Source organism: Neophocaena asiaeorientalis, unplaced genomic scaffold, assembly GCF_003031525.2.
Source record: "Neophocaena asiaeorientalis asiaeorientalis breed wild unplaced genomic scaffold, Neophocaena_asiaeorientalis_V1.1 scaffold177, whole genome shotgun sequence".
NCBI classification, from domain to species: Eukaryota; Metazoa; Chordata; class Mammalia; order Artiodactyla; family Phocoenidae; genus Neophocaena; species Neophocaena asiaeorientalis.
Genome location: NW_020172779.1, coordinates 4,529,955 through 4,541,845, shown reverse-complemented (window position 1 = coordinate 4,541,845; position 11,891 = coordinate 4,529,955).

Below are 11,891 nucleotides of genomic sequence, written 5' to 3'. Positions count from 1 at the left end.
AACTGAGACTAAATATTAAAGAATCTCTTGAAGAAATCAAGCCTTGATCTTGGGAAGCATGGCAGAACTCTTCAAATGCTGGTTATTTCTAGGGTTCCTCTCCTTGATGTCCTATCTTTTTTTCTAATCTATGTATAATTTTGAGGGTTTAATCACATTTAGTAACTGCCTCACCCCCAAGCTAACAATTCTCAATATCTTTTTCTCTAGGGTTAATCTCTCTTGAGTTTCACTCCTACGTATTTATCTGCCTTCTGAGTATCTCCAACAGAAGGGCAGTTACCTCAAATACAACACTTTTCTACTGAAAATAATTAACAAACTGCTTTCCTAAATCTTTATGTATTTGGGGGGCACACTTTCTCATCACTTAACCAGGAACCTAAGGATTCTCCTCTTTCCCCCATTACCTTTCCATCTAATGGATGCTAAGTTCTGGCCAAGCAGTCTCCTAAGTAGCTCTTGTGTCTGCCTCTTCCTCTTCAACCCAACGGTCACACACAGCCACAGTCAGGACTCTTACTAGCTCAAGTCTGACCAAGGTCAGTAGTAACCTGCAGACTTATTTCTCTGCTTCCACCTCCACGTTTACAGTAATTGCGCTCGGGCCAGTTGCTGGTGTGCCCTTATCAAATGCAACTTGGCTTCCAAAGAGTCACACAGTGACACAGTGTGAGCAGTAGAGTCAGCCGCCTATGTTCAGATGAACTCTACCACTTACTCTGTGTAAACTGGGATAGGTTATTGATTACTCCTTCCTCACCCTCACAGTGAGGAAGTAATAACACCCTCAAAATTAGGAGCCATACACGAGATAATCCAGTGAAAAGTACTCCATGTGATACCTGGCTTATGTAAAGAGATTAATAAATTATATTTTACATGAACATGAATTTATATTATATATAAACACACATTTAAATATATATGTATAAATTACATTTATTAACTAAACGTCACTCTCTCCTCAAGGTGGCGTACAAAGCTGTTGCTGACAGACTTACAACATTGACCAAACTTATTTGGCTTATATGTTAGGAGTCTTCAGGACTCAATTTCCATTTTACATCAAGAGAAACTGAGTTTTCACTTCATAAAGGGCAATGGAAATGTCCACCTTGTGTTATCTTTCCCTGTGATACAATCTTTTATTTTCCACCAGTTATTGCTAAATTTATCTTGATTCTGTGGAATTCTTTAGCATATGTGAAATCTTGGAATTACTTAGTGCAATTTGCCATTTTCTGTTTACTCAGTCATTTCTGTCTACTCTGTACAGTACAAAAAGCAAGCCTGAAGTGAAAAAGAATCAGTGACCTATGGAATATACTGCAGTGTACATACTGCAGAACCACACCCAGTTAAACTGCTTTTTCTTCCTGCAACAGGGGACATGACCTAATTTCTAGCTGAGTGGTCTACATTGATGTGTATTTAACAGGTTCTGATCAAGAACTGATTAATTAATTACCTTTCTTTCTTCTCTCTCTCTTTCTTTCTTTTTATCTTTTCCATAGTATATGAGAAGCTGGCCAAACTGTAAGGGTGACATTGCTTTCCATTTACTTTATAGTGCCTATAGAATTAGGCTGTTTCTTTCTCTGTCAAAAGGGATAAAACTGTACTTAACTACTAGAGCAGTTGTGAGAGTTAAATGAATTAATATATGTAAAGCACATAGCTCCTGGCACGTAGTTAAGGACTTGATAAATGTTTACCTATATTTTTTATTATAGCTATTATTATTATTATTACATTCTAAGCATTCAAACTCCATGACAATCTAGACATGACATCAAAATGGACACATGCACATTCATACTTATATATCAAAATCAGAACCAAACACAACACATACATTAAATATATGAAAGATTTTAGTTAATTTCCTCTGACATAATTTTAATTTCCCTTGCATGTAGAAATGTCTCATTATATTTTCAGTAAATGATTAGAAGAAGTTCTGTATTACTTTACCTGTTCAATTTTGTTCTTTTCAACTGATATGTGTTGGGTTGATCATTATGTGTCATATGCTTTTGTGTGGCATTGGACATTAAGTGACAGACAATACTAATGCATCCCTGCTCCTGGGGCGTTTAGAGTCTAGCAGTGAATATACTTATTAAACAAGAGATTGCAAGTTTGATTAACGCTATGTTTGGGGAAATATTATGGGAAGGTACAACTGTCATCCACTGATTTATTAGTTTCCAGGTAATGAATAAAGTAAGTTACTTAATTCATTTTGATAATAGTTTCTCAGACAGTATATCTTAAAGAAGTAAACTTTTGTGTATTTTGCCTAAATTATTTTAAAAACAGACCCTTGTGAGCAGTGGACTTATCCTGGCAATCAGACATTCAATAGCTTAGAATAAATGAACAAAGCTTTTGAACCAAGTTGTTCACAAAATCAAAGCATACAATGTTAATGAAAGAAATTTAGGCACAAATTTCTCATTAGTAAATGATACTCTGGAATGATCAGTGCACTGAATGAATGAATGTATAAATGAATTTAGTAAACAATAGAAATTTAATTCTGAATGTAAAATTCTGAAATATATTCTTTAATTTCAGATTGACCCGCCCCCATTGACTTTATAAACTTTGGCAAGTCACATTTTATCTCTTTTACAAAGATTTTATCCTTTTAAAACAGAAAATAATTAACAGAAGTAAAATGTGTTCTTCAGAGTTTGCAAACTACATCAACTATTTTGAATGAAAGTAGGTAATAAATATAAAAAAAAATGTTATAAAACCTTTTAAATTTCAGCTTTATTTGACATTTAAAAGAGGTATGTTGACAAATATTACAGTAATAAACAAGCCTTCAATATCATAATGTATATTGTATTCTTCAAAGAAACTACAAACCTCTTCGAGGCAGAGACTGTCTTACTGATCCAATTAACTTAAAGACAATAAATATCTTTGCAAGGAACGAAGGGGTTTTGTTTAGAATTAAATAACCAATGAATGATCGTTTCCCAGTATATTTATCTATATATTCGTGCATAGGTATACCTATATAGCCAGGCAGCCAGACATTTGTTTTAAGTTTTTACAAGGGTAACAGTTATTCTTTTGATAAGCTTTTTTTGAGCATCTGCTATGTGCAATGCTAGGCTAGACATTGAGGAGAGACAAAAATGAACAAGCTTGATCCCTGGTTTCGAATAGGTCATGATTATTACCTAAAGATTATTCTGTAAATATCTTTAATTATGTTAGTCATTTGTTTGCTCAAAGGCACTAAATTTTCTTGATTGAAACCATTCGGTTCACATAATTTGGAAGTACCATAGAATATAGTGTGAGCTGAATAAATTTCTTGAAATAATTTTCAGTCTTTACACTGAAATTCTTTTATAGTTGAAATGTCCGAATTTGAATTTTAGGACTGCCATCAGCCTAAAACTTCTGTGTCAAAGTCTTGGTCTTGGTTTCTCCCTTACTCTCACTTGGCTACATCTTCAAGTATATTAATATAGTTATAATTTTCTATCATTAACTTACAACCCTTTCCTTCTTTATACTAGATACTTTATGCCTTATTCTCTGTGTGTTTGTATGTGTGTTTGTGTTTGCATACAACACTAGTATACATCAAACATGAGGCTACCTCTGTATGTAGGGCACAGTGAGATACACAAAAATGAGTAAGAGTGAATGAGGGAGCGGGGGTGCAGTGGGGAGAAATTCTATTTGCTGAGAATCTAAAAGAGCTGGCAGATAGCACAGCTTAGAAAGCCAATGAAATTTTCTACAGGAGGGTTTTTCATTTGCATTTGTCTTCTCCAGTTTACACCCAATTCCTCTTCTCTAGCAAATACGGGCACCAAAATGTAGTGACTAGCCACTGAGATCATAAGCGTGTTCAAGCAATAATAGAAAGAGATAAGTAGTAACTTCCTATTACTTTCAGGAAGAAAGTAATAATAGTAATAATAATAATATTAAAATCTAGACACCAAAATTCTGAAAGCACAGACATCTGGATTAGTGAAAAGCATCAAACACCTTATAAGTCCTCAAAGCATTCTTATTTTACAATACAATACCATAATTCATATTTATAGTAACCACTTCAATTATCAAAAATGTTTTTACATTTCACACGTTCTTTTGAAGAACAAATGCAATTATAAAAATTCTGTGTATAAAGTTTTCCTTCAAAATCGTTAACATTGTTTATGAGTTTGATCACTGAATAGAGAAAGTTCCATCAAGCTAGACACTCTTCTGTGAATAATTTACTTCCCAATAATTGTGTAAATAAGACAGTCACTCACTTTTCCAGGGGTCTCATTCTATGCATTTCTTTCTTTTTGGATCATCTCCATTTAACTGCTTCCCTCTGATAATGAGATTTCCTTCCACAAATGCAATGTTCTGAGTATCAATAAACAGAAAGATTTGCCTCTATTGTGCAATGGGTATTGCTTCAAGTTTGCCATCCTTTGTCATGACAAAGTTTTCAGAAGTTATTACCATAAATATTGTATTTTCAAAGTTGCTCCACAGTCCAGAGTTTGGGTAGATCCTATGATTTTCCATTTGCTGTGTGCAATTCTATTTATTCACTGTGGCTTTTTTGTTAATGCATCCAGTTTCCCTGAATGACTATAACATTTCTTGGCTGTTGATACCATCAGTCTTCCTGGAATCATGAAATGTAAAAGCAGAAGGCAATAAATCTTAAACATATATAGAATCTACTATCTATTTCACCTATTTTATTTCTTTAAGCAACCACCAAGTTTAACCACAATTTGGTTTTCAATCCAGATTTGGTGGCTTATAATTTTCTTTTTTCCCTTCATTTTTGCTTTCTTCCTGGTCATTCACATTCATTCCTCTTTCTTCTGTTAACCCCAATTTTCCTCCCTTACAGAAAGTAGCCTTTGTGGGATATCTATCAGGTTTCCCTGACCTTCCTAAACCAAGAGGTGTCTAAAGCCTTAAAAACTGAAGTCTAAATTAGCATAAATTAGTCATCTGAGAATGCAGGGAGATTCTAGATTTTATACTTTACATCAGAGAAAGGAGTGGTAATAATGTGTTTTTTTACATGCTAAATTAGGTGATTATGAGTTATTCCTACTCTCTCCTAGCATAGGTGGCTTCCTCCATTCAAGAAGGAAAGATGTCTGTGACAACTCCAGTTCCCATCACCTTTATTACTTGTAATCCTAGAGGAAGAGAGATACATCATATCTCCCATTATCCATATGTTGAACCTTGACAAAAAGTGATTGGCCTTGTGCTTGAGTCACGTTTTTGAACCAATCACAGTGATTAGGAAAAGAAGTTTATTTGCTTGGCCAGCCTAGAACATGTTCCCATCAGGAGGGAAGAGATAGAGTAACATGTTTAGCAGCTCCATCACAACCACACAGAAGAACAAATATTGAGCAAATAACCAATATCCACTATAGGGAGTATTCCAGGGCACTATTTTCGTATAGACCTGGCTTTATTTATAATATTAAACATATAAATTCTACATTAAAGGAGTGCTATCTTGTGTCAGATGTCCATCATTTAGACATGTAACTTTAGAGTAAAAGTCTTTCTTTTCTAAATGATACATGGTAAATTGTTATCCTGAATGTAGATTGACTTTTTTTTTAATGAATGCCTGTTAATAGTGCCTAACAATAAATTACAACACACAAACAAGGAACATGAAAATCTAGATCACATAAGAGCAGAATCGTGTTAACAGCAGTGCAATCTATTTTAAATCTATCAGAAAAGCTTCAGTAGGTACCAGTAATGAGTTTTAAAGCACCCAGTTCAGATACACCAAGCAAGCTGCTAGTTCAGCTCATAGGATTCATTAATCATTGATGTTGCCTGCGAAACTGGTCTGTTAAAATGGACCAAGCACGTGGTGCAGGGGAGGCTGATCTATGAAAATTTCAGGCACGAAGACTGCACAGAAATTAACCATGATTGACAGCTTTGATAAGAAACTGAAGATTATTGACACTATAAGATTAGGAAAAAATGGTTTGATATTATCTAGCTAGACAAATATTTCTCCATTTAAGTTATCAAGTAAAATGACCAGATGCTCAGCATAGAACTTCACTAGAAGCTCTTCTCTGCCTTTCTGATCTGATTTGCTGGTTTCACTGATGTACTTCGTCACTTGGTAAATCACAATGACCCATTCCACTGGTCACTGAATCCTTGCAGAGAGTGGGCATCTGGGTCATGCCTGCCTGCTTCAACTATCAACCGTTGCTATGTGCGCTTACTAAGAGTCAAGTGTGTTTGTTCCCAAACCTGTTTTCCAGTTCACTTATTACTATAATAAAATAATTAAATATTAATGAACAGAGGTAATATTTATAGTAAAAGAGGGTTGTTTCTGTGACTGTTAAGTTAAATCCATTGTAAAAATTTGACTAATATAACTTTCCAGAAAAATGGCTGTAGGTGAGGTGAGCTCACCCTTTATGAAAGTGGTTGTGATGACTATCTTGTTTGCCACTTCAGATTCATTCTCCTCCACTTTCCACCTTGTATGTCTTCTGATGCTCCCCTCTAATTCACTCTCTTTCTCCTTTTGCCACCTTCTTTTCTTCTGGAGGCTGAACAGCATCTATCCAGCTTCCACTTGCTTCGGGCCAATGAGAAACACTGGCAGGAGATCCAAGGGAGGGAGGTTTTGAGTGTTTACGGCCCCAGTTCCTTTCCTGTGGGGTCACATTGGATATGCTACATCCTGGACCTAAGTTCTCATTTTCTTTTTTTTTTTTTATTTAAAATTTTTGCCATATAGTTGATTTACAATGTTGTGTTAGATTCAGGTGTACAGCAAAGTGAATGTGTATATATATACATACATTCATTCTTTTTTAGATTGTTTTCTCTCATAGGTTATCACAGAATATTGAGTAGAGTTCCCTGTGCTATACACCATGCCCTTGTTGGTTATCTATCTTATATATAGTAGTGTGTGTATGTTCATTCCAAGTTCCCATAGGTTTTCTCTTTGTATCATCTTTAATTTCTTTCATCAGTGTCTTATAATTTTCTGCATACATTTCTTTTGTCTCCTTAGGTAGGTTTATTCCTAGGTATATTATTCTTTTTGTTGCAATGGTAAATGGGAGTGTTTTCTTAATTACACTTTCAGATTTTTCATCATTAGTGTATAGGATGCAAGAGATTTCTGTGCATTAATTTTGTATCCTGCTACTTTCCCAAATTCATTGATTAGCTCTAGTAGTTTTCTGGTAGCATCTTTAGGATTCTCTATTTATAGTATCATGTCATCTGCAAACAGTGACAGCTTTACTTCTTCTTTTCCGATTTGGATTCCTTTTATTTCTTTTTCTTCTCTGATTGCTATGGCTAAAACTTCCAAAACTATGTTGAATAATAATGGTGAGAGTGGGCAACCTTGTCTTGTTCCTGATCTTAGTGGAAATGGTTTCAGTTTTTCACCATTGATGAAGATGTTGGCTGTGGGTTTGTCATATATGGCCTTTATTATGTTGAGGTAAGTTCCCTCTATGCCTACTTTCTGGAGGGTTTTTATCATAAATGGATGTTGAATTTTGTCAAAACCTTTTTCTGCATCTATTGAGATGATCATATGGTTTTTCTTCTTCAATTTGTTAATATGGCTTATCACATTGATTGATTTGTGAATATTGAAGAATCCTTGCATTCCTGGGATAAACCCCACTTGATCATGGTGTATGATCCTTTTAATGTGCTGTTGGATTCTGTTTGCTAGTATTTTGTTGAGGATTTTTGCATCTATGTTCATCAGTGATATTGATCTGTAGTTTTCTTGTTTTGTGAAATCCTTGATTTTCGTATCAGGGTGATGGTGGCCTCATACAATGTGTTTGGGGGTGTTCCTCCCTCTGCTATATTTTGGAAGACTCTGAGAAGGATAGGTGTTAGCTCTTCTCTAAATGTTTGAGAGAATTAGCCTGTGAAGCCATCTGGTCCTGGGCTTTTGTTTGTTGGAAGATTTTTAATCACAGTTTCAAATTCAGTGCTTGAGATTGGTCTGTTTATTTTTGCTATTTCTTCCAGGTTCAGACTTGGAAGGTTGTGCTTTTCTAAGAACTTGTCCATTTCTTCCAGGTTATTCATTTTATTGGCATATAGTTGCTTGTAGTAATCTCTCATGATCCTTTGTATTTCTGCAGTGTGAATTGTTACTTCTCCTTTTTCATTTCTAATTCTATTGATGTGAGTCTTCTCCCTTTTTTCTTGATAAGTCTGGCTAATGGTTTATCAATTTTGTTTATCTTCTCAAAGAACCAGCTTTTAGTTTTACTGATCTTTCCTATCATTTCCTTCATTTCTTTCTGATCTGATCTTTATGATTTCTTTCGTTCTGCTAACTTTGGCGTTTTTTTGTTCCTCTTTTTCTAATTGCTTTAGGTGTAAGGTTAGGTTGTTTATTTGATATGTTTCTTGCTTCTTCAGGTAGGATTGTATTGCTATTCTTATCCGTCCTTCTGCCTCAGTTATTCTGCTGTTGATCCCTTCTAGAGAATTTTTAATTTCCTTTATTGTCTTGTTCATGATTGTTTGTTTGCTCTTTAGTTCTTCTAAGTCCTTGTTAAACGTTTATTTTATTTTCTCCATTCTATTTCCAAGGTTTTGGGTCATCTTTACTATCATTATTCTGTATTCTTTTCCAGGTAGAGTGCTGAGCCTGTGCTCCGCAACGGGAGAGGCCACAACAGTGAGAGGCCTGCGTACTGAAAAAAAAAAAAAAGAAAGAAAAGATAAAATAAAATAAAATAAGAAAGTTATTAAAATAAAAAACAAAAATTATTTTAAAAATTTTTAATTAATTAAAAAAAAGAAATAAAGAAAGAACAACCAAACCAAAAAACAAATCTGCCAATGATAACAAGCACTGAAAACTATACTAAAAAAAAAAAAAAGAAGAATGAACAGACAGGACCCTAGGACAAATAGTAAAAGCAAGCAAAGCTATACAGACAAAATCACACACAGAAGCATACACATACACACTCACAGAAAGAGAAAAAGGAAAAAAAATATATATCTTTGCTCCCAAAGTCCACCTCCTCAATTTTGGGATGATTCGTTGTCTATTCAGATATTCCACAGATGCAGGGTGCATCAAGTTGATTGTGGAGATTTAATCCGCTGCTCCTGAGGCTGCTGGGAGAGATTTCCCTTTCTCTTCTTTGCTCGCACAGCTCCCGGGGTTCAGCTTTGGATTTGGCCCCGCCTCTGCATGTAGGTCGCCTGAGGGCGTCTGTTCACGATCAGACAGGACTGGGTTAAAGGAGCAGCTGATTCGGGGTCTCTGGCTCACTCAGGCCGTGGGGAGGGAGGGGTACGGATGCGGGGCGAGCCTGCGGTGTCAGAGGCCCGCGTGACGTTGCACCAGCCTGAGGCGCGCCGTGTGTTCTCCCGGGGAAGTTGTCCCTGGATCACGGGACCCTGGCAGTGGCGGGCTGCACAGCCTCCCCGGAAGTGGGGTGTGGATAGTGACCTGTGCTCGCACACAGGCTTCTTGCTGGCGGCAGCAGCAGCCTTAGCATCCCAGGCCCGACTCGGGGGTCCGCGCTGATAGCCGCGGCTTGCGCCCGTCTCTGGAGCTCCTTTAAAAGGCGCTGTTAATCCCCTCTCCTCGCACACCAGGAAACAGAGGCAAGAAAAAGTCTCTTGCCTCTTCAGCAGTTCCAGACCTTTTCCCGGACTCCCTCCCGGCTAGCTGTGGCGCACTAGCTCCCTTCAGGCTGTGTTCACGCCGCCAACCCCAGTCCTCTCCCTCGGATCCGATCAAAGGCGGAGCCTCAGCTTGGGCTGGGGTTTTTAAATATCTGTCTTTCCAGTCAAATAGACTTATTATAAAATGGCTCATTTGCAGAGACTTCCCTGGTGGCACAGTGGTTAAGAATCCTCCTGCCAATGCAGGAGACACAGGTTCGATCCCTCATCCTGGAAGACCCCACATGCCGTGGAGCAACTAAGCCTGTGCGCCACAACTACTGCGCTTGTGCTCTGCAGCCTGTGAGCCACAACTATTGAAGCCCCCGCCTAGAGCCCGTGCTCTGCAACAAAATAAGCCACCGCAATGAAGAGTAGCCCCTGCTCGCCACAACTAGAGAAAGCCTGCACGCAGCAATGAAGACCCAACACAGCCAAAGATAAATAAATAAATAAATGTATTAAAAATATAAATTAAATGGCTCATTTGCTAATTATCCTGGTGTGTTCTCTACTGGCATTTCAACAACTTGCTATATAACCTTACATAGCACTTACTGTATGCCAGGCTTTTTCTAATTACTTTATATAAACCTATGACCGTCTGATGTAGTTACCCTTTCATGAACCCCACTTTACAGGGGAAGAAACTGAAGCACACAGAGGTTAAGTAACTTGCTCAATGTCCCATGGCCATTATATGGTAAGATCAGAATCATTACACTTAACTACAAGTTTGTGGTGGCAGGTAGCAGAGAAAATGGTATGTGTTTACTACATTTTCCTCTTCCAGATCACACAGAAAGGCTACATTTCCTCGATTGCCCTGAAACTAGATAAGTCCCAATGACTGAGTTCTGGCCAGAAGAATGTAGGCAATAATGATGTAAACTTCCTTCCAGGCTTGGCCTTTAAGATCATCCTTTGAGGTCCTCCAGATCTCTCTCTTTTGGCAACTAGGAAGCCAGGGGTTCCACACGGGACCACCAAGAGATGGAGACGGACTCCCCAATCTGTTTTCAATGATAATATGAATGAGAAAGAAACATTTATTACATCAAACCACTATGATTTGAGAGTACATTTACTTGCATGTACCTTGATGTATCCTGACTAATAAAGAAATTGGTATTTTGAATCAGATTGCTTTAAAATCAATTATATGACATTGGTTTCATTGTTAGGCAACAAGAAGGTCCATATCAAAGGCTAGGATATATGAGAAACTAGCTATTCTTTTAATACTGTGGAAGAGCAACTGGAAATAACTGTTGCTTTTAGTAACGCGGGAGACAGAATAGGAACATTTAACTTGTAGTTTTAGGAGGAATGGATGAATAAAAGACCACTAGTGTCTATTGGCTATTATTGGCTGCCTTTGGCAAGGTTATTACCCAAAAAATTGGAAAAAAATCCTGGCCAGTAATAAATAGAATTGAAAGAGAACAGAGTGCAGAAATTGGGGTCCTGCTATGTAAGAAGATGCCAAATAATTAAAGAAGATGAGATGTCAGAAGACATTCAAGGAAAAGGTCTAATAAAACTTCCGAGATGAATAAAGTAATCTGAGCAAAGACAGATGAAGACTGTAGACTTCCCAAACACAGTTCCAGAGAGCCTCAAAGAGAGGGGATGGGACAGGCACAGAGCAAGGAAGCAGAGAAATACATCAGGCTTGAAAATTCTTCCTAAAAAAGAATTTTGCATGTGGTTGCTGATGGAACCTAAAGCAAGATCAGAAGCCTACTAATTTTTTAAGGAATTGCATTGTTAAAGAAAACACAACTCTGGCTTAAAAAAAATCATTTGACTGGATGAGACCTAAAACAATCCATAGGTCCCAAAGTTTTGAGGAAAAGAGTCAAGCTTCAAAGGCTATTTAACCCCCAAAGAAGGCGTGGTCTCTAAGATCCACATCAGATATGGCCGAGGAGAATAATAACCAGGAGGAACTTCCTTGCAGATAGAACCAAGGGTGGTAAAGTACAATGGTCAAATGCATTCCCCCTAGGAGTAGGATGAGAGTGGTAGGTCAGCAGAATAAAAGGGCACACATTCATTTATTCTTGCAGCCTGAACAATTTTAGATTCGTGAATTGGCTGATGGCCCTGTCAAATTGCCAGGTATAAAGTGTCAATTTAATAGCCATATG